The 26,825-nt window shown below is 36.8% G+C and overlaps 1 long non-coding RNA gene across 1 annotated transcript; it reads right to left on the bottom strand.

Moving 5' to 3' along the window:
• On the bottom strand, positions 1-25,985 carry LOC139044953 (uncharacterized). Its single transcript, XR_011502432.1, has 3 exons — positions 25,730-25,985; positions 11,134-11,272; positions 1-6,107 (listed from the first exon to the last, which is right to left on the bottom strand). It is a non-coding gene; the product is annotated as an uncharacterized lncRNA (long non-coding RNA).
• Positions 25,986-26,825: the final 840 nt, after the last annotated feature.

Raw genomic sequence — 26,825 nt, 5'->3', positions numbered from 1 at the left:
ATTCACTGTTGACATAGATCCAGATTCTTGTTTTTGTGCCAATCTAGAACATTTTGCACTTCAGTCTCTGAATTCATTTACATCTTTCTGTTGTTTATTTCAAGTCATGGAACTAGTGACCATACAAAGTAGTCATTGCACAATATTTTAATTTTTATGACAATTTTATAAAGATTGGTGAATTGGAATGAAAATAAAAAAGTAATATACACTAGTGAGGAAGTGAAGTACAAATATTTGTTTATATTTTTATGGTATAAACATGAGAATAAGTATATAGCCACTTCTGTGAAAATAATATAACTCTGAATATTTACCTTAAAATCAGCTAAAGAAAACAGCCTCAGTCCATGATTATTAAGGAGAAGCTTCTACGTTTGCAGATTTATTTCAACACAAAAATATTGAAATAAAGTGACAGCTGAGGATTTTTCATGATAAACTGTTGATCTGGTGAATGAAATATACATGGTCAGTAAAAAGGATGAAGTGAACCCACAAAACTGTCCTTTGTCAGAGTTTCTTTATATTAATGAAGAAAAAATTTATATATATGTGTGTGTGTGTATATGTAAAATCAACAATTTATATATATATATATATATATATATCTATGTATAAAATCAACCAGCTATTTCAAAGCTTAGTCTATGACATGAGGGCTCAGAGTAGATAGCAATAGGAAGCTGCCACAACTTGGCATGTCTTGTTTACTTTTATATTTCTAGTGACTAGAATAGTGCCTGACGCATAACAGGAAATTAACAAATACTTTGAATATGTGTATTTTGAATGTATAGCACCAAATGAATGATAATTAAAGTGGCTTTATGTTTTTAACTCAATATATTCAGTACCCCAGCTAGTATTTGATAAATAGGAATAAAATTTTTTTAAAAAAGACTGTAATTTATTTATAAATATTTTTTAAGTGCTGCAGTGATGGGGAGGATCCTAAGAACCAAATTTCTTGATTTCTAGGAGCTTAAAAACTTAATAAGAATGAAAAAAGGTGTGAGCTCTCCTATTTGAATGTAAATCTACATTGATGTCTTTGGGGAATAAGGTTGAATGGCTAAAGCCAGATCATGGAGAACCCTGACTATCTCAATGAGTTTTGACTCAGTCTAGAGGGACAAAAGGGGGATACTGTTCTTGAAGAGAATACTGCTATGAAGATAACATGGCTTTCAGGTTCAGGACAACAATATCCTTTGTCTAGGTTAAAAAGTTGAAAATCTGAAGTTCATTCTGTTGTCCAGAGACCCACTGATGCTGTCCTCCCAGGTGAGTGGGAATGGAACAGAAGATGAATACGTGAAGCAATGAGAGCAAAGGAAAAGAATAATGAATCCACTGATGACAAGTGAGCCATCAGGCTGGGAACACAGAGTCAGTCTCTTTTTTGAGTTTTATGTCTGTGGTAAAGATAGAGCGAACAGAGGAATCAGCAAGAGCCTTTAATTTAGAGAGGAAGATGAGATTGAATTTAGTTTATACAACCTAAGCTGATAATAGTTGAAAATTCAAGTATAAATATCTCAGATCAAGAGGGGGTAAATATTTAGGAGTCATCTTCTTAAGTAATTACGTGATAAATGCCTCTTCTACAATCACACTTAGAATCACTGCATTTAAACTGGTGATTCGGATTAGGTTTGGAGTGATAATAAAATATAATCAGCAGTTATCTCAATCTTTCTATAATTCTTTTATATCTTGCATATGGTAAGTTCTGGAGTTCTAAAAATAGGCTAAATGAAGACAGTCTGGTAAATACTTGGTTTGCAAGATGATTTGCTTTTCTTTTTGTATCCCTCTGCTTCACTTGTGCTTTCTAGGCAAAGAACATTAGCATTATAATCACCACTTTAAGCTTTAAGCTGAAAACATTTTATTGGTTGACTGAACTTATCATCCATTAGGAATGTCCACATCTGGTCAGATGAGGAGTTCAGTGTTTGCATTCCGCAGTCCACACGGCTGAGTTCAGATATTTTACTGGCTGGTTTACAAAGCTTTGGTTTTTTATAGCTACTCAATGGACAGGCTTATATAGCATATACCTCCCTGAAGCAGTTTCTTTCTCATACCATCTGGTAATGAGAGGATCATTTACACTACATAAAACCATGGCATCTGGAAAGGAAAGCTAACGTGAGAAAATCAGTTGACTACCAGGAATGGCCATATTCTATTTTATTTTGGGGAAATTATTTAACACTAAAATGAGATTTTAAAGAACCAATATTAAGTAAAAATGTAAATAAGTAACACAAGCATATTTGTTAATGATTTCAACCATATAAACTTTTCTAGGGAAAAATTCAAATAATTAAAAGCTGTATATTTTAGTGAGATATAACGCAAACACTTGCAGGGTAAGGGAACTGAGTTTGGAATGAATGTCAACATTATTCTTTAAAATAAATTTGGAAGTTGTGACAAGACCCTCATCCCCGTGTATGTAGCTCTTTGTTAGATCTATAGGAAAGCCAAGCCGCAGTTCCAGACATTAGAGACAAATGGAAATCAGTTGCGAAGATATTGGGTGATTACGTGTTCCAGGGAGGATAAGAGATGCGCTCCTTCACTCAGGCCCCCATCACTCTGCTTACTGTGTGGCCAGTATTATTCTAGGCCCTGAGGGCACAGTTTTGAACAGCATAAAAATGGTCATTGCCTTCTTTACATCCTACTGAGGGAGGAACAAAATGACGCCGATGCTGCAACAGAAATGAAACCATGATGGTGAAACCCACAAAGAGTTAGCCATTGATGATTAAGTAGCTGGGAATTAAAGGTTTTTTTCCTTTTTGCAATTACTGATTATAGCGTTTAGCTGTTTAACCCGCCCGTTGTTAACTGTGCTGCTTAGGCGGTATGCTATCTGACTCCACTAGGCTCCTATAGATAACATCTCCCTGGAGCCTGGGTCACCATGGTAATAGGTGTTTGAGCTGTTTTTCAGGAATTAGAACCCCTTTGTCCACTCCAGGCTGGTTGAGACCACCGACTCATCAACTGGGCCTGAGCAGATGTCCGATAGGTGACCTTTTGACATCAAGAGGTTAAAAAACTCCAGCCTCAGATCATGCTAACGTTGCCATTTTGTGAACATGAGTCCTATGAAGAAGCATGAAGTCTGACTACGCTTGTGCAGATCATCAATTACCTCACCTCTCCTCCCCTCCAATCACCTCTCTCCACATTTCAAACCACTTTGCCCTCTATCCCATAAATATCCCGCAGTCCCTATTTTCGGGGAAGTGGATTTGAGACTCATGCTCTCTGGCTTCCTTGCATGGCTGCCCTGTGATTAAACCCTCTCTCTGCTCCAATCTCATGGTCTGAGTGTTTGGTTTTCTGGGCGGCAGGCAAAAAGGAACCTGGTACGGTAACACTGGGGAGAGAAGGACTGTTGGATGATGGAGGAAGTGACATGGATGAGGTGAGATGGCTATTAAAGATAGATCAGTCCAGGACAGGCCTCTATTAGAAAGTAGATATAAGGTGCATCTAACTGAACACTAGGAGATAGCCAGGCAAATATTCTGGTCTTTGAGAGAGAAGATGTTGAGCCTTGATTAAGGAAAAGACTAGAGAGTACAAGGAAGAATAATGCAGTAAAGGAAGGCTTGTATGAAATCAGACTCTTGGACAAAGAGAAGGAAGAGTTTAGGACAGAGTGCCAATCTTTGGAGAAACTTTTCTGTCACTTTAAGAAACCCGATTTCTGTGATATGTAATTTTTGTACTTTTTTCATATATGTGTAATTAGACATTTATATATGTTTGAATACTTTTTTCCAAAGTCTCCTGTTACTGCAACACATCATTCCAAGTCAGGTGTTTCCATATATTTAACAGCTCCTTCAGTTCCCAGTGTCCCATAGAGCAGTGATCTCAACGGGCAGCACACCAACGGGGGTTTGCGGGTGTGGAAAATACTGGGGAGGTTTTTGGTAATAATGATTGAGGAGAGGCTTCTTTAGTGGGCAAAGGGCAGAAATGCAATGCATGGAACAGTCCTGCAAAACAATTTTCTCACAGACTACACTGCTTATAAATATTCTGTGGCCAAAGCTTATCACAAATGTAAGTGTCTGTACGTCTGGACACAATAATACTGAAAGCAAAAATTACAGGAACTTTCACAAAGAGCCTAGTGCTTTAGGAGAATATCAGTACGTAGAGAGAAGATTAATTAGAACAAATTGTACAGATGCTATTAAACATTTAAATTCCCTCAGGGGTCTAGTCCGTAAGTGCATAATTTTGATGCCATAGCATTAATAGTAAATAAAGTATAAAATGAGAGGTTCTTATTGATTTGGTAAGAATTTCATAAATATTTCATATATATTTACTTTTATTAGCATGTTAATACTTTTACTGACAAGATGAGATCGGTATCTCACATCCTAATTTTTTCACTTTTGCAGTTAATAACGTAACTTTTTTTTTTTTGATGAGGAAGATTTGCTCTGACCTGACATCTGTTGCCAATTTGCCTCTTTTTTTGCTTGAAGAGGATTAGCTCTGAGCTAACATCTGTGCCAATCCTCCTCTGTTTTGTATGTGGGTTATTGCCACAGCATGTCTGACTAATGGTGTAAGTCTGTGCCCAGGATCTGAAACCTCAAAGCCAAGTTGCTGACTAGGCCATGGGGCTGGCCCCAGTAATGTGAACTTTTAACTTGATATGTTTTTTATTTTCCTCTTTCTCTTATCATATACAAGTAAGATTAGATTATCACTACTTACCTTAATAAAAGTTTATATTTAATGCTCACCTAACTTTGCCTTTTATTTTCCATTATTTCATATGCAGAAAACCTTCTGGACTTTGTCACTTAAATAAAAACTTATTCATTATAAATTGGTGAAAGCATTTGATTATTTCATTACATATCCTACAATAGTCATACCACAGGATTTATAAAGCCTTATTTTATCTCTGAGTTTCCTTTCAGGATAGTGAGGGGGAAAATAAAGTTATTTATTAGTCAAAAGGAGCTTGTGTCTGATGTAATTGAAAAGTTAGAAAGAGAACAGAAACACGCATTTTGGAAAATACAAATTTGAAACGTATTTTAGCAGATGCATTTTGGATTTGTCTTTATACAGCTGCACTCAAATTACAAATTATTTGGAACTTTAGCCTAGGTTAATAAAAATTCTTTAAAAGGGTGCCTGATTCTGGCCAGAAAAAAGTTTACGTTAGATAAAAGACTTTCCCCAAGATTATACAAATGATACTAAGGACGTTAATACCCCCATGATTGATTTTATTTTACTCATGTAAATATTGACAGCAGAAAAAAAAAAAGTGTTTCACTTCCTTTATGTTCCCTTGTAGACCTTAATGGCACATGGAGTTTTTAAAATAAATATCTTACCTTTGAATTATCCAGACATCAAGTTCTAGGTGCAGATTAGAGATGCAATTTTCTGATTTATGTGCACATAGTCCTAAATAACAATTTGTAAAAATAAGCAATTGCTGACTTTGATTCCCCTCATGCTTCTGTGTGATTTGTACTTCCAGTGTGTGGAAAACTCGGTCTATTTGGGCAGGCGTTAATGTAGCCCACACAATGGGAAAGAAAATTCAGAATACTACAGATCATTCAGTCTAGAATATTCCACAGAATCAGTCATATCTCAGCAGTGGGAGAAATTTGCAGCTGAGAAATTATATTTTTCTCTCCCCCAAAGCCTGGTGAATTTGTAAAGTCCCTTCTACTGTGGCAGCATAACACAGAATGAACAGCTCGTACAGATAAAATTTTCACAGGAATCAGGCGTTTTGGAGGACACACAGTTTTCTTTCTTGTTGCATAAATCCGGAGAGCTGCTATTAAGCATCTCAGCAGCGGGGGCCGGCCCGGTGGTGCAGCAGTTAAGTTCCGCCGTTCTGCTTCGGTGGCCTGGGGTTTACCGGTTCGGATCCAGGGTGCGGACTTACGAACCACTTGTCAAGCCATGCTGTGGCAGGCATCCCACATATAAAACAGAGGAAGACGGGCACGAATGTTAGCTCAGGGCCAGTCTTCCTCAACAAAAAGAGGAGGATTGGTGGCAGATGTTAGCTCAGGGCTAATCTTTCTCAGAAAAAGAAAAGAAAAGAAAAGAATAAGAATAGCAGCAACTAAAGGTACATATATGTACATTTGATGAACATTAACTTATCACCTATTGTGCAAAACAATATGGGAGGTGGTATAGCATGGCTGCAGGGAGTCTACAGAAAAGTGGCACAGTGAGAAAAGAACAATGAGAAACTGATCAGTCCTAGAACATAGAGTAGGTGTAAATAACTATGTTGACAATTGCATACCGAGGTTGGATTGACATTGTAATAAGATGTATAGGATGTACCCACTCTGTATCTGACATGTAACCATACTTTATATGATCAACAATTTAACACATGCCAGCCCTGTCATGTGTACTATTTACTAATTTGTCTACCTATTCTTTGGCAATTAGAACTATGAACATGGCCTGTTCATAACTATTTTATCCCTAAGTCACAGAGTAAGTGGAATAGTTAAGAGCAAAGAGCCTGGCTGAAAAATTAATAAAAGTTTACGTAATCATCACATTGAATGCTTATTGCATATATATAACTTTCTAACAATCTTGTGGTGTAGATACTAATTTCTCTAATTTACATTTAATGAACTTGATGATTTACTCAAGATCTCAAGACTGTAACACTAATGCTAAGATTTGAAATTACCTAGTCTGATTCCAAAACCCATAAGCTTAACTACCATGGTATCGTGTATCCAGAAACCTAAATCGAGTTTCCATGTCATCAATCCTTGTTGGGGAGTTTTGATTTATTAAGCTAATGTCGTTATGTGCCAGTTTCCTTTTCCCTTAAGGATTAAATGTTAATCGCAGTGATTCTGCTTCACATACATTGTTCAGCAAGTATCAGTTATTGTTATTTCTATTCATCAACAAAGAATTTTTAACAGTTCTACTGAATATTTTGAAGTGTTTTGGTCATACATTCTTAGATAGGCATGGTCCCAGATACAGTCCAGCCAATTTATATGCATTCCCTTAAATAAAAGGACAGCAGCAATATTCTAATAGCGATTGTAGACAATTCTAATGTGGCACAGAATATAATCAGAATATAGTTAGAACCACATCAGAATCAGTTTAATTATTATGCCTCTCTGAGATCTTAAACTGCTCGTTAGGAGAAGGATGCATGACAAACAAAAAGTTATATTGAAAATGCTGTTGGATATTGAAATGAATTCAGTCAGGTTGGCTAGTCTACCCTCCCATGTAGAGTATTCTCACATCTGACTGGTAGATTCATTACCTAAGCTTTGCAATATATTTAGTGAATTTGTTTCGTACTTTCTTTTTGAAGTTTATTAGCATTTGCAATGATTTAACAAAGGTTAAAAAGATAGACATCAAATTTAATTTTATTTTAATACGACATTTTGTAAAATTTGCCATAAAAGAACTTGAGGTCTGTCAGACCCATCGCCACGGTGTTTTGGCCTGTACTGGATCACTGAGACCCATATGTTGAATTACTTTGATAATGGAAACCTCATTCCCATTGGAGATTTAGAAATATTTAAACAGAGTGAAAATGATGTATATTGGATGAGAGGCTTTAAATCTTTAAATCCCAGATCTTGTTTGGAAACGTGTGTAAGTCAAAACCTGTGTTACTTTAGGGCAATGGCATGCTGACTCTCCATAAGTTGTGAGACAGGAAGAAAACTAGGAATAGGGAAAGCTTAGAATTTAAGAACTTCTCTTCCTATGGGCTTGGCCACAAGTTCTCAAATGCAGCTTGAGTTGGTCTATATCCCTAAGGACCACTGAGCAGGTTAGAGGGCATCAGAGTGAAAGACTGGGCAAAAGTGAAATAATTCTTATGGTGGTGACAGCACAATTCTTAGTCATCTCATTGGAGAAAGGTCCCAGCTGGACTATGCAGGGAAAGATCCAAGTCTTGAAGGCAAGGGAATGCACAGCATCTGGGAAAGGGTTCAGGCTCACAGAGATGCTGGATGTGATTCAGAACAGGGATCCAGCCCTAGTGGGTGGATGGAGGTCAGAGTGGAGGCCTGGAATGTGTGCCTAAGGAACCAGGTGGAGGAGCAATCATGAGACTTTGAAAGGAGGTGGGAACCACGAAGAAAGCTTTGTAGAGCAGTGGACCTATTGTTGATTCTGGCTGTAGTCTGACCGCCAGAAACACAACTGGGTCCAAGTTCCAGCCACTAACGAGAACAAATTTCATGATATGTTTCCTTACTGGGTCAGTTACAGAGTGAGGCACAAATGCCTGCCCTTGAGTTGGGATGAAACTGGGTCTGGCAGGAATCATTATTGATTAATATAATCATTGTTACCAGAATCTTTTATACTATTATAGACATTAGGAATTTCATTTATGTTTTGAATTAATGCAGTATATAACCAAATAAACTTAAAAATATGTATGTTTAAGCTAGGGTTCCTAGAAAATAAAGTTTGAGGGATAAAATGATTTGTTAACCTTCAAAAAGCAAAGTGTCAATCTAGAATTATATACACATTTTCAATAAGAAGGTGAATTAAATATATTTCCAGACAAAAAGTGCTGAGTTAATTCATATTGACAAACTCTCACTAAAGGAATTTCTAAATGAAGATTTAAAAAACAAAACAAAACGCAAGGACTTATAGGTAAATCTAACAAATATTAAATGTGTATGTATACACATTTTACAGTGGTAAAAATCAAAACAGGCCTAAAATGTGTACAGTAGGTAAAAACCAAGGTGAACATAAAATTTGTACAGCAATTCCTCTCTTCATTGTACAAGAGGGTAACAGAATTAAAACTCCTAGTATCTTTTCTTGCTTATGAAAAGGGAAATCTATGGATGGACTTTAGTCTTTGTTAAGTTAAATGTGCAGATTAAAATGAATGTGGCCACCCTGAATAGTACACTAATTCTTAAATTATCTTCACATAGTAACATATCTTCAACATATGTATGGCAAAAAATGGACAAATCTACAAGGAGAAAGTGAGAGACCCATGTGAAAAAAACCTTTTAACTCAAATTTTCCAGTAATATTGATATTCAAGGTGAGAGAATCAGTAAGGTTAACTGAAATGATTTTCTTTCCCTCTGGGTACATAGTTTCATTTAGCTTAGAGAAGGCCTAAAATAAAATTCCTATCAGGCTTTGAATATCAGCTTTCAATCTGGCTGACTTCTGACCATGGAGCTACTTAAAAAAAATCCTTTAAAATATCTTGTCACATTTAAGCTGTGACAAACAGTAAATATTCCTGGCAATATTGAACCACCTCATGGACACGAGAGGAGTCCCCAAAGAGGGTGGAAAAGATTCTACCCTCCCAGGTTCCAGAGCCCCTCTCAAAGATAACCAAAAGAAAGACAGACTTAGACGATTCCCCCGAGAGCTGGCAACAGTCTGTAGGACCCTAGCTGCAAATGGAGTGCAATCCACATTTCTGTCTGATTGTATGTTTGGTCCCCCAAAATTATAGTTGAGCTGCCTGCATATGCAAAACCCAGGAACCTGCTTGTCCCAGGCAGGCAGAAAGCCAAGCCAAGTTCTCAGCAAACAAAATGAGACAAACAAGAAGGCAATAGCTGTCGATGGGAGAGAAAAGAATCGATAACCAGTAAGAGACTGCGTGAAATTCTACCTTCCTCTCCCAACAGGGCACTACAGAGATCTGGCGAGCTGACCCTGCTAAGAATTCCCTTTGCCAGCTTCTACCAGCTTTCCCAGGATCCCATCTTCAAGCTCCAGAGTGAGTGGGTTTAAAGTAGAGAGGGTCACCTCAGTATCTACTAGAATTTAACAAGATTTTCTATTAATTTTCATTTCCACTGGGCTATTTAAGGGAATAACCAGTAGCAGTTTACCAGAGAATCCCTCGGAGTCCCATCAACCCCTGGAGGGGCCCTCTTTTGAGAGTAGATATCAGGGTGTTTGAGTTGGTGCCTAAAGCTTTAACTTTTGTTTGTGTCTTGTAGTCTCTTTGGAGTGGAAAGACAATTCAGACAAAGGATAAGTAGACCGAGTCTTCAGGTAAAGGAGGATACTGGGCAGTTGTAGGGGTCAGGTTCATCTTAGAGCCTTTGGTTTTAGGTACCTCTTTTGTCTTTAATTTTTCATTAACTTTTTGCAATGAATCTTTAAATGAAGGTATTTTGGAATTTCCAAGCCTTCTGGAGGCTTCTGCATGACAATTAAAATAGGTATCCACTTCTGTTTATTTGATTTGGGAACTGTTGCTCTCAACTCCTCCTAAATGAGTCATCTTGTCTAATTGGAATCTTCCCCACAGTCTCTATTGTAGTTCTAGCTTGTCTTACTAAGATTTTGCCATTTTTTGGACATCTAGAGCTTCTGGGACCATTTCTTAGGCATAAAATAAGCAGGTGTGTTGGAAGGTGATATGCTCAATTCTTTGAAACTTAAGGATTCCATTTCTTTAGCTAAGCCTTGGGTCTCTCAGAGCCAAATTAATACCTAAGAGGGATGTGCCACTGGGTTGGGAATTTTGTGGTGTTTACAGTGTACCTCGTTATACAGAAATTTTCTTGAGGTTGGCAGGTGACCTAGCATGAAACTAACCGTGACCAGCTTATCCCATCAAGGGGCGTCTTAGAGTTCAGTGGCCAGCACATTAACAGCTTTGAAGTTCTCGACCCATGCCAAACAATTTTGTGGCTCTGGCTTCCTAGATTCCCATTAGCGAATTTCTTCATAGTGGTGGACACCCTATAGTCTGCCTTGTGCCCAATAGATTTTGATTTTGATGGTCAAAACAGCCCAAATTTATTGTCTTAAATTATTTCCCCAAGTCTCCCAACTGTTTATGCTGTGTACTTACCGCGAGGCTTTGTGAGTTCACTAATGGCTGTCACCCAATTGTGAACTCCCAATATAACCACCCCAGAACCTTTTCAGGACCCCAAAATCTCTTCAGGACTCCAGAACCTTTCTAGGAACAATATATATCATATATATGTATATGTATATATAAAGTTTGTTTGAATTGGAGAGCTGCACACAAGAGAGTGGAGCTCAAATCTGAGAGTGACTTACCCATGGCCCTTGGTAATGACAAAAGGAACAATGAGCTCCAAAGGTTCAGTGGGTGCCTCACCAGTGCATCTCCTTGTCCTGCAGGCCTTTAGCAGTGAGCTTCAGAGTCCATTCCTCACCAGTTTCGCTTAACCCAAAACTGTTAAAAAATGATTAAAGACCAATTACATCATACGAACAAACTTCATGTAACAATTCATGAAGTAGATAGTCTCCTATCTACTGCAAAATGGGGTGGAAGGCAGAAAGATTTTAAAGGATCAAGGAGAAAGAACAAAGAAGAAGAGAAAATAGAAAATATCTGAGTGGCTGGAGCCAGTAGTAGACCTTGTTTGGAATGAGGAGGCCCAGAATTGGCTTGCTGTTTTGTTTGAGGGTTGGCTGACTGGATATACTGCATTTCTGGTCAAGCAGAACATTTACAGGGACACAAGAGTTATCCAAGTTTCATTTTGCTGCTGTGGCATCCGGAGCAGGAGTGGCTCCATCTTGGGCCTAGAAAGTTATTTCGACAACAGGTATCAATTTCATTATTAATACAATAATTCATGTATAATTTCCTTCCTCCTTTACACTCACATGTTCATTGAGCATTTAGTATATAAAAGGTGGTGACATGCTTCATGGGACGTAATACCTTTCTAATTATCAGTACACAAACATATTTTCAAAGATACTTTGGTAAAATGGAGGGACTCCTCCACACAATTAGACCACTGTTTTCTTTGGTGTAATTACATCTAAGAGAAGAGGGGTTATTAGGAGTGATGGGAATGTGATCGGAATTTTTATGGCCGATTTATTATTGCTATTGAGACCAAGGCTGTGAAAACCTATCTTAGCATTTTCTCATATATTCCTTTATCCATTTTGTATTTTGTAACTTGGTTATTTTTTCCAACCTACTGAGGCTCATAATAACTTCCTTCTTTACAGTTTATCCAGAAATAGTTAAAATGAGAAAAATTAAAGGTAAATATTTAGAAAAACAATAGGAATGAAAAGATACACCTACAGATATGATGTTTTCATTTACAAATTTTAGTGTTATTTGATGTTTTATCAAAGACTTCGGATATACAGTAGTCTCTGTTGTACTTTTACATGTTTAGGCAAATTATCTATAGTTAAATAGTTATGATTTGTGAGGTCATCCTATTATACACTTCCTTAGCTGCTATACTTCTCTTTTATAGAACTTCCAGCATTTATAATTAATTATTATTTCTTATATTTATCTCTTTTAGCTGCTATTGCTGACACTACTACTAGTGGTAAGAGCCAACATTCTCAGCCCAGCACTGATCTAAAACACTTCATATGTGTCATTGTTTAATTTTCTCATCTGCAGAAATGATGTGTAGATACTATTATGATTCACACATTATGGATAAGGAAAGTGAGGCAGAAAGGTGAAGAAATACAAAGATGAGTTCAAACATGATGGAGCCAGGGCTGTAAGCTCCAGGAGAGTAGGAAACAGCCCACACATCCCCAGGGTCTTCTCCAGCATTTGGGGTTTATGTTGCTCAACTAATATTTAATAAATGAAAAAAATGAATGAATGTAAGTTTAAGAAATACAATTTAGAAGTTTGCAGAACATGTTTCCTTGCTTAGCTAGATCTAAATAATGATGCAAGATTTGAAAAAAAATAATTTGACAAGTTCTCAGGCTAGTCTGATTTTTTAAAGTCTTAGGTCATGTCCACGTGGACACAATAAATGCATTATACCATATGGAGTCTTCCCTTTATGCTCTCTTCCGATAACTGACATATAATTGATTTGATCTCAGAGATAAGAGTAAAATTAGATTCACTAGCCATCAAATTTATTCAGAACTTAACTCTGAGGATACCTGTACCCAATTAATAGATAAAATCATTGTGTATGCTAAAATAAATACAATTCACTTACATTTGAAGAAAGTGAGCATCAGGTTTTGCACAAACAGTCAAAGAAGTAAAATGGATAACAAAAGCTGATTTAGAAACATTTGCACTTGCGAGGAACCAAAGAAGAAGGAAGAGAAACACAAACATAATTTTTAGAGTGAAGTAGAGAAAAAAGTAATGAAAATGAGTTTTATGGAGGTTAGAAAAGGTTATATAGAAATCTTTCAATACCCTTCAAACACTTAAAATAAATACTAATTTATGAACTTTTCTGAGAAACTTACAAAATGAATTGAAATCAACAAATTATATAGCTCACTTTTCTTCCATGAAGACAAAACAATGTTATATTATAGGAATACATATTTTGATCTCTTAGGTAAACACTTGGAAGTGAATGAGATAAAAATTCTCTATGAGTATCATATATTTCTCTGTTACCAGGAAAGTCTGAAGTTGATTTCAACATGAAAGCTAACAATGCAGTGAAATAAGGCAATTTACTTCTATTTCTAATTCTATGGTAAAGCACCTCATGTTAGTTCTAAAAAACTTAAGAAAAAAGAGAGCTGTTTGATAATATACAGCTCAATGTTTATATACTTTCCTCATAACAATAAGAGTGCTCAATATTTTTAGCCAAAGATAAATAGGGGAAGATGAAGATGTGGAAGATATGCAAGTGCAATTTGACTCTTTTAAATTAAACATTGTAAAAATGCAATCTTTTAAAATGTGAAGCAGTTTTACAGAGCAACACTATTTTAATTTAAAACATTCACTCTGAAGTATTGCATGTAACATATATCACTGTTGAGAAAGTTTTACACGAGTAAATAACCAATGTAAATAATCAGATGTGAGATAAGTCACGTAGCCTTTGACAGATTTTCTTCATTAACATGTATCAGTGCAGGCAGAAGATTGTATTCAGCCTGTTCTCAAGAGATCTTCAAATGGAACACTTTGAAAAGGAGTCTCTTAAATCCAGTCATACAATTTATTCAAATTCCGTCATCTCAAATTCGTGAAGATGAAAGACCCATCTCACAGGAAAGATCCCCTTAGGTGAATTAACTGCAGTTTGACAGTCTGCACAAATGCAGAGACATTAGACTGTTAAGTGGCCACATGTGTATACACATGTTTAGTGTTAAGGCCATAAAGCAAACATTAGCAATCAAGAACATCAAATTGATTTTGGAACGTATGTCTTCCAAGACCCCACGAAATCTGGATAACAGCTTGGGGAAGATTCACATGAGTTCTTATACAGTGTGTCTCATTCTCAATTGCAAGAGATTGTGCTCACATGCTAAACTCATTCGGAGACTACCTAAAAATTCATCCCTACCTTTGATAGAACTAAGAAGTGAAAATTACAAAATCTGTGTGTCATCACTGATCTCCATCATTCTTTACCAGAAGACAGCAACCAGTAAGCTCCATCAAAACTTACTGGCTGGGCTGACATATTTATAAACGTTAGTGAATAATTTGCTATTATGCATTACTTTATGCGCAGACTTTCATTTTCATAGTTGTAAAGTATGAGGCATTCGCACATATGCATACAGCGTGTTCCCACCAGGCATAGTCGGTCATCTTTGGCAACTTAAGGACAACAACAATGATGTTTTGTTTTGTTGTTATGGTTTCAAACAAACCTTTCCAAACTTATCATTTATGCATAAAATGAGGTCTGCACAATTGTGCTTATCCAAATAATTTGCAACAAAATATCATTTTAGTTGATTAAATAGAACAGTGGTTTTCGCTTTTCTTTTTGTAATCAATGAAATCTTTTATTCAAATAAATCTTGCACAGATGCAGGAGATAGTAAAAAAAAAGGTCTTGTAGTTGAAGTGTGTGGGATGGAAGGGCGGGAACTTCACCTTCTTTGATGGTTGTTTATTTTCACAGCAGCCCCCTGAGGCATCTTTTAATTACCTTGGGGCTGTGTGCAACATTCTGAAAACTACTGATGCCCAGGATGGAAGAAAAAGCAGGATTTCTCTCTTCCTGCGTTAGATTAACTTTCAAACAGGAAAGTAGATCATTACTATAATGACACAATACTTAATGAAGTTTCCTTGATGACATTCAGGCACAGGAAATCTCTCCCCAGGGATTAACTAACACTGTTCTTCTGTGTGAGAACCATGTTGAGGTGGCTATTGACATTTTTAAATAGACACTGAGCTAGCCATTACAAGTTATGATCATGAGGCCATACTTACCCTCTGTAGTGAGAATGGGCTAAATTCCAGCCTGGGGACAACTGGCTCAGAAATTGAAATCAGGACTTGACATCACCAGGAAGTGACAGGAAGTAAACAGGACATTGTTTACTAACAGAAAGTAGGGCTTGGCTTTCAGTGCTTACTCACTAAGTAAGGGCACCAAGACTACCTGTGGACTGTCAGAACTTAAATTCTAGCTCTGGTCCTCGGATTATCATATGACCATGCTGTCCTTAGAAGTAAAGACATACCCGATCCTGGAGTTTGGAGAGAGCAATCCTATCTGCCACAGAGCCAGTCTACCACTGGTGTCTGAGTTGCCTTCCTCTTTTCCAGTCACGTGGGCCAAGATTCACAAAATAAAGCTATCCTCTCAACCTCATTTTGCAAATGAAAATGAGTTTATTAAACGTATCCCTAATGAAACAATACACTTGTGATATGTATGACTTGAGCAAGACTGTTTTTCTCCTAAAATTTAAAGAGATGTTCTCTTCTTCTGCTGTGAGCTCCATCCTGGGAAAATCGTGGACATTCTGACCTGTCATATGTCATCGTACATAAAGGCTCTAATTTGGGAACATAGTTGCATAATGAATCCTGGAATCTCTTGCTGAGGAGAATCATATTGCAATGCAGTTCAGTTAGTCCAATGACATAAAAACTGTCTGCTGGTAAATCTAGCTTATGGAAACCTAAGCTGTAATTTTAAAGATTATTGAAGATGCTTTCATTGCTTCCAAGAATGCTGGATAAGGAACTGGTCATTTGTCAGGCTAAAGTGCAATGTCAATGATAGGCTGTAGTTTGCTATTGGTTAATACCTTGGATCTTGGTTTGCCCCAGATCTGGTGAAGAGATAAAGAAAACAAAATGCTACCAGGGTTAAGCATGAGGTACTCATCTAATTGGTCCAGTGGTGTCATGTTAAAGAGATACCAGGAATGGAAGGGAGGGACTGGCACAGATAGTATAGCCTCTTAAAATATTCCAAAAAACTGTAATTCTATCCTCTTTATTTATGGAGAGAGATATAAGCAGGATGGACCTAGTAAATTTTCTATCTAGAGTCTGTCTCCTTATGCAGAGTTTCCAGGACAGCAATAGGCTAACTTTACGTGAGGAGTCATAGAGAAGACATGTTCACATTTTTTTTTCAGATAAAATCATCCATATTTGTTATTTACAATGTTCAATTCAGTTTGATTTTAATGTGTATGTTTTTATTCCCAACTATGTGATAGCTCTGTGAGGATAGCCTCCTCACCCAAGTACCTATAGATCAGTATCACTATGTGCTCAGGACCAAGTACAGTTAGCGCTCTGAATGTAGTGTGTGGCCAAGAACATTTTGCAACTGCTAGCATATGTAACCCAGATCTAAGGATCCAATCTGAGCTGCATCGAAGCCCAATCTAAGTTGCTGGGGTCATCTATGAGCATCATCTTGTGATATGTGAGAAGAACCAAATGAGTAATTTTCTTATTTATGCTTTAAAGATTCAGCTATGTGTTGTTTCTGGTAGTTGTCTAATGGGCGCTCATTTGCTTGTTTGTTTGCCACTTTATATTCTTGGAATTGGGTCTCTGGGGTTCCTTTGCAGCTAATAGTGACTGTGGCTTTCTCAAGAGGACTTTTACTATGCCTCCGGGAGGACAACAACCTGAGACCATTTTAAACTAAAGTTATCAGCTTGCAATGTTTAGGGTAGTATAAAATTCTGTAAACACATATGAGTGCCATCTTGTGAGACAAATTATCAAGAGAGATTTTTTTTCTCTTCCGTCTAACTCTGTGCACAGTCTAAGGAAGCAATTTCCCTTGCAATCTTTCTGGTGGGAGTCAGGTTTATTTCTAGTTTACCCCACACAATGAGGAGATTAATGTGGGGGATTTCCTCTCACGTTCCCAACTTTGGGTAAGCTCTGGATGTTTTTTCTTTCTGCCCCCTGTGCTCTGCAAAGACAGCTCACCAGGATTCAGCAAATCCCACCCAGGAAAAGCCAGCTTTGATGCTCTTTCCATCTCTCAATCACATTTTTCTTTTTTTGCCTCTTAGTATACCTTGCCAGATTGTCAATTTGTTTTAAGACTTTATGCATTTTCTACCATATTTTACTTATTTTCAGCAGTGGTATAGCTAATAAACCAGGACTAAAAATATAGTTCTCACTATGTCTGATGATATGAAGCTCCTGAAATACTGCTGCTATTGTGATATTTAGTCTTTCTATATAAAAAGTGTCCATTACTTTTTAAATATTAGCTCATATTCCAAGCAAGAAGTGCTTCTCGACAGATGAAAGGGTTGAACGCATCTTCTATCTTTACAATATGAATACTGGCAGAGAGAAGTGAGCAAAGGAGAGAACATAGAAAGGAGTTGAGAACGTCAATAAGAAGAGAGCAATAAGTTCAAGAAAAGATGCAAAATCCCTCAATGTGAAACTATTGCTCAAACCTCAAATATCCTATCCCACCCTCTGACCGCAGCAATCCGTTTCTTTTACTCTAATTATTTTTTTCTCTAATGTCATCAATCATCAGTCTCTTCTTTTTATCTTTCTCCCAGTTATTGTTTACTTTCTTGTCCATCCAGGCTATGCCACCTAATCTTTCACTTTCTTCTGCCAATACATTCAAAGGCCTTACTCCTTACTACCCCCACCATGACCAGCTCATCTTCCACACTTATCTGTGAAACACTAACCCAGAATCCTATACCTACAATGGAGAGAATCCCATGCCCTATTGATTTGTCCCACGAGAAACTCATATTTCGACTTTCAGTTGGATTTTCAAAAATGCATAAAATACTTTGTGCTGCCTCTCTCAAATCCTTCTCTCATTTCTCACATCTATTTCAATCTTTATCGGTTTTCTTAAGCCCTTTTTTCTAATATCTTCTCTTTGATTCCTACAAACCATCCCCATCCTACTATACATAGAAAATGTATGCCTTTACTTGGATATGACTCGAATTCCTACCTTTTTTGTCCCAATTTATGTGCATTTGCTTCCACCCTTAATACTTTAATCTCAGTGAAAGTGGCGCTTTTCCCACATTACATGAGTAAACCCTTCCTTTATAGCCCTAGTTTCATCTTCTCCTGCTTCCCCATATTTTATGGTACCATTTTCACCTGGTATTTCACGTTAGTGAAAGAGGCCCTAGTTACTGTTCTCTCTTAACCTTTTTATCCTCCAGAATAAGTGTAAACTCCAAGTATTCATACCCTGCTGAAGATCTAAACCTAACATCATTATACTGTTATAATGAACAATATAAAACATTTGCTTGGATGACAAGATTTTGCAGAACCACTTGTCACATTGATACACACAAATCATAGTCTATTACATTTTTCTAAACACTTTGATTAAACTATACACACCTCTCTTTACAATTTCCTTATCTTACAACATAGTCATCAAAAATTAATAGCATGGCACTTTCTTCCCAATTTTCCCACCTGCACTTGATTCCAGAAAATTAAAAATGCACTATTTGGGATATTTTGTGATGTCATACAAATTTTAGGCTATTCGTTCTATTTCTGTGAAAAATGCCAGTGGAATTTTGATAGGGAATTGCAATGAATCTCCTGTCAGATTCAGTAGATTGCTTTGGGTAGTATGGACATTTTAACAATATTATTTCTTCCAATACATCAGTACATAATATCTTTCCATTTATTTTGTCTTCTTCAGTTTCTTTCATCAATGTCTTATAGTTTTCAGCATATGGACTTTTCACCTCCTTGGTTAAATGTATTCCTAGTTATTTTATTCTTTTTGGTGCAATGTAAATGCAATTATTTTCTTAATTTCTCTTTCTCATAATTCATTACAAGTGTATAGAAATGCAACAGATTTTTGTATATCAATTTTGTATCCTGCAACTTTACTGAATTCATTTGTTAGTTCTAAGAGATTTTTGGTGGTCTTTAGGTTTTTTTTTTTAAGTATATTTCTATATGTTTCTCTATGTCTTAACCCAATAAAGGGATTGGATGTTGAGACTAAAGGTTTTTACGTCTAACTAGTTTAGGAAAATGGGATGCTCAGTGCACTTCACTGATGATGGGAGACAAGTCATCTTTAAATAAAGCACACTTGTATTTCCATTTGCAATTTTTACTTTTTATACCACTGCCTGTGTCTTCTTTGGAGGAGATCCTCTTCAGACTGTGGGTCACAAATTATAGTTAGTTTAAGGAAAGAATTTGATAATTTAGTGGGAACATAAAAGCACATACTGAGTTGCTGAGAAGAAACATAAGTCCTCAAACATTGCTGGTAATATTAGGAGGAATGAAAACCATTCATGAGATGGTCATGTGAGCAGTTATCTTAATCTTAAAGAACAAAATGACTCCAGCAGTCTAGAGAACTTGGGAATCCTGGACAAGGACATTTGTGAGAAAGGAAGAACAGTAGAAGATGACAAACTGATGAGTTGAAATAGCAAAGAGGCTTAGGCAAGACATTGAAAGCCTAAACTCTAGACTAGCCCTCTTTGAAGACAAGAAGGGCTATCCAAGACTTTATTTCTTTAAATATTGGCCTATCATCTGCCAATGGGTCCAAGAGTACAATGGGGTAAAGAAGAGAAATAATGATAATCAAGGGGTCACGGCTTTAAAAAAAGAGGTGTGACAAATAAAATTGGCAAGTAATAGGATATATTGGAGTATATGAGGAAGCCATTTTGTGTAAACCTGATTCGGCCTGACCTTGTCTTGCCAAAAGGAGCTGACCAAGGCCCTTGAGCATGCATTGTATATCTGCTTTAGAGATTCCCTATGGCAAGAGCAAAAGGCCCTTGAGATAAAGGTGCAACTTCCCTCCCCCTCCCAATGTTGGCGTCTCCTTAAGGATTAAGTATCTTTCCTTAGGCTAGAAACTGATTGCTGCACTCACCTGTGACCGCCCAGCTGGAGACAATAGACTTGCCTCCTGCTACGCCCACCAAGATAGCCGACCCACTACCTGCTGTGTCCTTCAAGTGCTGTGCCAAGAGGGCAATCTTGTGGCTATTGTGGAAGGGACATTTCAATATATGTGAAACACCCTCTTTGAGGATATATAACCACCCTGTGTACACTTCTTTGGAGTGCTCTGTTCCTTTGTGGAAAGACTCTCCCGGGTTATAATCCTAAGATTTAAGCTCAGAATAAACTCACCCAAATTTTCATTTATAGATTGGTTATGGATTATTTTCATCGACAGGTGTTACCTTCTTTCTGCCCTCTACCAACTCCCCTTATGTCTAATAGTCTCTCCATAGAAGGTGAAATGCTACAGAGTTTTTGGATTCTAGGGAGCATTTAATATTAAAAAGCCAGAGTACATAGATGTGTCTTCTCATCCTATCTTATTCACTCATGACAGGAGTTGTCAAAGGCCAAACTTTCTCTGTAATGTGTACTTTTATTTTTTTGGTGGCCAATGTGTGGTAAAGTTGTAAACTACATTTTATTTATTTATTTATTTAATTTATTTATTTATTCTTCCAAGGTAAATGAGGTTTAGCTGGAAAAGACAGAGTAGTCCTCAGCTGCATGGTCTGCTTTAATTAAATTCTACTTAGGTTTAATTGTTTAGGAAACAGGGTTATTCCATAAGACTTAATCTTATTTATTAGAGTTCTCTACTTTGGGATTTTGGTTTATCCTTTGTGGCAGATCAGAATTGGCCACCCCAAAATGTTTCTCCTGGCCTTGATTATTTTTAAGGACAAAACATTCTGACAAAGAATCTTTGACCTTCCTCCATAACTGCCTAAAAGAATTTAAGATAGAAGTCCTGTTCCAGAAAGGAAGTAATCCATAAGATAACTGTAGTGTAATGCAAACAGTGTCTCCTAGGGCACCTTGCCTATCCTTGGTGTATTTGCATTTCCATCTCCATGTAAATTGCCTTCCTCCCTTTTAAAGGCCCCAACCAGTACCCCCAACATCCTCCCTTGTCTTTAGCTGAAAATGGTATTGAACTTGACAGGCTTTGGCCATTCTGGCAAGTTACTCAGCTTTCCTGGCTCTCTCCCATATATACATGTCATTGAACTTTGTTTTATTTTCCCCTGTTATTCTGTCTCACATCATTTTAATTCTTAGACCAGCCAGAACTACCTACAGGCTAGAGGAATTGTCTTCCCCCCTTACACCTACAATCATGTGATATTTTGGTTTCTATTTGCCATTGATTTTCATGCCTATGTCATATATTTGGAAATTTTAGTAAAGATAAGGGTTTTGGGATAAATTCAGACATTTCTGGGCTTCCTGAAAAAAAAATATTATCTTAATATCATTTGATAGCACCCCAAGAATATTTTAAAAATCTGTTTTTGTGCATTCAATACCCAGGTGGAGAAAGTTAGTTCAGACTTTCAAACAGACGATAATAATTAAAGCAACAATGGACACTGACCAAGATGACCTTAAATTTCCCCTGAGCTTGACTGGATTTTAGATAGCCTTCTTCCTGACTCCAGGCCCTGACATCTCCTTACTTCAGAAAACTAGTAATTTTAAATTCTTGCTCTATCCCTTTGAGATGTAAATATTTTTAAAAGCCTCTTGCCACTCTTCCAACCCAAGAATAACTTCCTCAAGGATCAAGAGGCCATCCCATTTAAATGAAATCATCAAGGAAGATAGAACTCTGATTTCTCAGTCTCTGTAGGGCCTAATTTCCATGGATGCCAATTAACAAAGATGGTCTAATCACAGAGGGGAAAGAAAAAGCATTTTCAAACTCAGGAATAACTCCGCAACTCAACATGCTCAACATATTGACCAATCTCCCTCACTAAAGTCTTCCGGGTCCTCCAGTACGTCTTCACTAGCTCAACTCGGTGCTTAAAAATTCTCCCAACTTTTATTTCAGCAGAGTTGAGTTCAAACTGAGTTCTGGTCTCTCGCTCCTATTGCAACAGCCTTGAATAAATTATCCCTTGCTTGTTCAACTCTGTACAATATAATTTTTGGTTTAAAAACACTTACATAGCATTCACAGCTTGCCAAGACTGTGAAAACCAGAACTTCATAAACTAGGCACTGCTTTCATCTTTACATTTTCTGGAAGAGGAACTGAGGCCCAAAGTGATTAAGTCGATTGCTCAAGGTTAACCCTACCAGGAAGGCACAGACCTGAGGTTTTAACCCAGGTTATCTAGTTCCATAATCTATGCTTTTAACCCAATGTAATACCATCATTCAGGTAAGTTCTAAGTTCATAAGTATTGATAAAGAATAAAGAAAATAAAAACAGCAGAGATAAAAAGTAAAAACTTGTTTGTGGTGTTGGAAAACAAAAGAGGTTAAGGTATTTTTGAATGAAAAATCCAGTTCTACTGGGACAGAATAGGCATACATGTGGGTTTGAAACCAGATTTTATTTAAATTTGAGTAGTGGACACAGATCCATAGGACAGGGTCTTAGGAATTTTTGACACAGAGTGGCTCCCATGTTTTCAAAACTTCAACGAAAGAGATTCCCTTTTAACCCAAATTAATTTAATAATATAAATATTCTAACTTTTGGCTACCTAATTGTTATGTAATACCTTGAAATTCCTATGATTTAATAAAATATTTTTATGTTAAATTGTGTCTACTATTCTGTGATGAATGGAGTGTGTCTATTTTACAGGAAGAGTACTTCAAAGAAGAGAAAAGAGATTGGTAAATCCCAGGTGGTTAGCCTTGCACAAAGAGAATCTTGTATTTCAAATATCAGCAGTAGAACATTAGTAAGGAGACTTTTGTTCGAGGATTTTTTGAGCAGTATTTTTTTTTCTTCTGATGCCCAGTTTTGTTTTGCTATCCAATCTGGCCTGACTCACACATGATCTTCATGGGTCAGTGCTTCTCAGAAGAGAAGACCAAAGTCTTTGTTGGTGGTCTTTAGCAGATCTGTGGTGTTTGGTATGCTGACCTGTAGCATGATCTATTCTCCCAGCTGTATCTGCTAAATACAGTTTAAGTAAAGCTTCTCTCCAGGTAATGAACTCTATTCTGTACTATGAACTCTGAATCCTGCTTAGCTGATTAATATTAATAAACATTCTTAGTTGATTCTGACAACAGTCGTTTTTTTTATTAACAGTTCCATCCTTTTCCCAATATTCTACTTGTAGGCATTTAACCAATGCCTTAGATCTTTGATCAGAATGCTAACCTCATAGAACTACCTTGTACATTCTGAACATGAGCAGAATAACATTAGAATCTAGGCCTTTAGGTTAAAGATCTTTACTAATCAACATAACAGAAATGGAAATTTCCCAGCTTTATGTTTCTTAATTATGTCTGCTGAATGAATCAGACTCTAATGAGCTTATCTTAAATAGCACTGTATAAGCATATGGCAAGAGTAAAATATAAAACCAAAAATAAAAAAGATTCTCTGACTTTAGTAATACCTATATACATTGATCCCTTTACTGCTCTCAATTCATTAGCACCATCTATTCGTAACTGCCCTCTTTAACTAGCTTAGTTTACACGTACACTCTCACCTGTCTGTCATTTTTATGTCATATCTCCCCACACAACCCTAACCCTGGATGATCCCAACCATGCATTTTCTCTGGCCTTGCAACAGAGCACGTGGGGAGAGGCGCGTCAACGGAGACAAGTTCTGTTATAAACTGACGACCACTCACTCAATACACTGCTTATAATTTTTGCCGTGTTTTTCAAGTCCAATCAACTCACTCATTCTCTGAAAAATTATGTCAACTCTCTAACCACTGTTGCTCTGACTATCCTTGTTCTCCTGTCTCCAAATGTTTGATGACCATTTCTAATTAATAGAAAATTATACACAGATGCTGGGAGCTCCTCATTCCTCAGTACTAAACATAGAAATAAGCCTTGCTACTCCAAATGTGCTCTGCTTCCCAGCAGCATGGGCATCACTTGGAAATGTTAGAAACTGTAGACCTGCTGAATGGAAAACTGCATCTAACAAGCTCCCTAGTTGTTTTTGTACATGTTAAAGTTAGAGAAGTAGTGAAATGAAGAAGGCATCGTTTCTTTTTCTCCTTTGAAAAGCAGTTTCTTTGCCTGTTTAAGGCAAATTTCACTTTTTTCTCTCCATAATTTCTCAGAAATTTACACTAAGATTGTTCCTTCTCTTCCCAGCGTATTTAATTTCTCTCTCAACTACAATTCTCTGCACTCACTTTTTAAGTCTTAAATTTCTCCATTAAACACTTGCATTTGTCCAATTAAAATAAAATAAACACACCAGTTACTGCTCTAGTTTCTTCTTGTCTTCAGAGGCAAACTTTTCAGATGAGATGTTCACAAACAGTGTGTTCATTTCTTCATCTAACACTTTCTTTTCAACCCACCGCACTAAATACTGTTGTCAGTGTGTTCATATCTTTCTCCTCTCCTTACTCTCGCAGCATCATTTGACACTGTGGGAAACACCTATTAATGAAGGAAGGACAATATAAATATTGACATCTCGAGACCCTTAGCTTTCCACTGTCTTCTCCCAGGTATGATCTTTCTACTCTTTTTACCTTATGTCTCTGATTTCTAAGGAAAATAAGCAGATATTAAGGCACATGCAAAAATGGCTTTTGTTTTCATAACTGTGCTATGTCCGGCACCTAGAATAATACCAGGCACTCATTTTATCAAAAGAATGAATATATGCTTTAGGTTACATGTTCTTCCCCCAATCTTCTACTAACAGTTTTTTGTTGTTGTTGTTGTTCTTTATTTTAGTTCCTGTAATAATTACCCATTACAGAAATAAAATATCCAACCTTTTCTTTTCCCCCCGCCCCCTGGCCTGGGATAGACTTTTTCTTATATCAAAGGATTCTCTTATATAGTAAATAAACAGGATGGAGATAAGGAGATTTTCTACCCTTTTATCTTTGGGATTTTATCCTTTATTTAACTCTGAAGTCTCTTCAGGCTTATGGGCAAGAAATTGGGTTTTTACTACTTCCATTATTTGAATATCGGTCAGAAGTGGCTACATGAATTAAAGGAAAGGAAAAGAGAATTTCCTAAGCTTTTGCTTTCTTATAGAATTCAGAAGGTTGAAAGCTTAACCCAATTTTATTCTCAAAGACTTGAGAAATAAGTTTCAGGAAGCTCTGTTAAAAGGGACACCCAAAGCAACCACTAAAAATAGCTATGCAGCTAAGGCTTCACTTGCTTTGATAATAATAGTTACTAGTTTCGAAGCTCTCAACCTTTATATGTATATATGTATAAACAATTTACATAAATATGACAATAAACAATAACATAAATATATAACAACTTATGATATATGTATAACAACTTTTAATATTGTGTATACTCTTTTTATAAATGAGGACCCTATCTATCAGACAGACTAAATAATATCCTACCTAAGATGTCATCCTTGGTCATTACTGAGAGAACTGCAAACCAGGACAATCTAAACTTTACCTTCCTTCCACCTTATCTTCATTTCTTCCCTTCCGTTGTCAAGTCAGCCATTAGAGTAGAAACAACATCTGCCTTATGGGAAGTTCCAGACTGCTTTCATCCAGTATTGAGCCTTGGATAAGAACTTGTGCTTGAATTGATGGAATCTCTGTATTCTTATTTACTTAGCTTTTCTGAAGAAATAGCAATAACATGATGGCTTGATTGAGTGTCCTGACAGATGTACCTTCCAAGAGTGTAAGACAAACCCTGCAATTTTCTCAAGATTCAAAGTTATTTTCCACTGACCCTGGTTAAAATTTGTTCCTGTGAAGAGAGAAATTTCCCATATAAGGCATTAACCAGCATCATGACAAAACTCTCCAGCTTCTATTGTTTCCTCCCCCTCTGTAACCTCTACCCCTGGAAAAACAATCCCCTGCTCACTCAGGCAGCCTTTCTGATGTGAGCTGACTCAGGAGTTGCTGATGGTAAATGAACCACCTCTTTTTAAAAAACTACTGAAGATGCCTCCTTATAGTTTTAGCTGTGTGACGAGGGATTTGTCTCAACGTGGCTATTTATATAGCGTTAGGGGAAATTAAATTACACCGGTAGTCATATTTTGTAAAAATTAACAATATGAAAAAGACTTTCAGAAATGCTCTGAAATTTATTCTAAATGAAGCATAAATTATCAACAGCATTTAGAGGTATTTTTAACTGTCACCCCTAGAAACAGCTTTTGAGCCCTTCCCATCCTGGCTCACTCACTCAGTAGGTTGGACTTGGGGGAGTTACTTATTCTTCTAAGATGCCATTTCTTCATTTGTAAGAAGAGGACATTAACAGTTCCTATGGTTTAGAGTTGTTCTAGGAATAAATGACATAATGTTTATAATTTTCTTTACACAAGGTCTGGTACATGGTATGTACACATTAAATATTAGGAATTTGGTTTTTCATCTTTTCTCCCCAACAGAAAGGCTAAAAATAGATAAGGAGCTTATTTTCAGCATTAAAAGTGCTAATTTACTTTAAGTTGCTACCTTTTGTCTTTTCTTATGCTATGCATTTGGATAATCTTGTATTTTGTTGTTATTGTTGCTGTTTTATT

This window comes from Equus asinus, chromosome 3 (assembly GCF_041296235.1).
Source record: "Equus asinus isolate D_3611 breed Donkey chromosome 3, EquAss-T2T_v2, whole genome shotgun sequence".
Classification (NCBI taxonomy): Eukaryota; Metazoa; Chordata; class Mammalia; order Perissodactyla; family Equidae; genus Equus; species Equus asinus.
The sequence above is the reverse complement of the archived record's forward strand: the minus strand, read 5'-3'. Positions and strand labels throughout refer to the sequence as shown.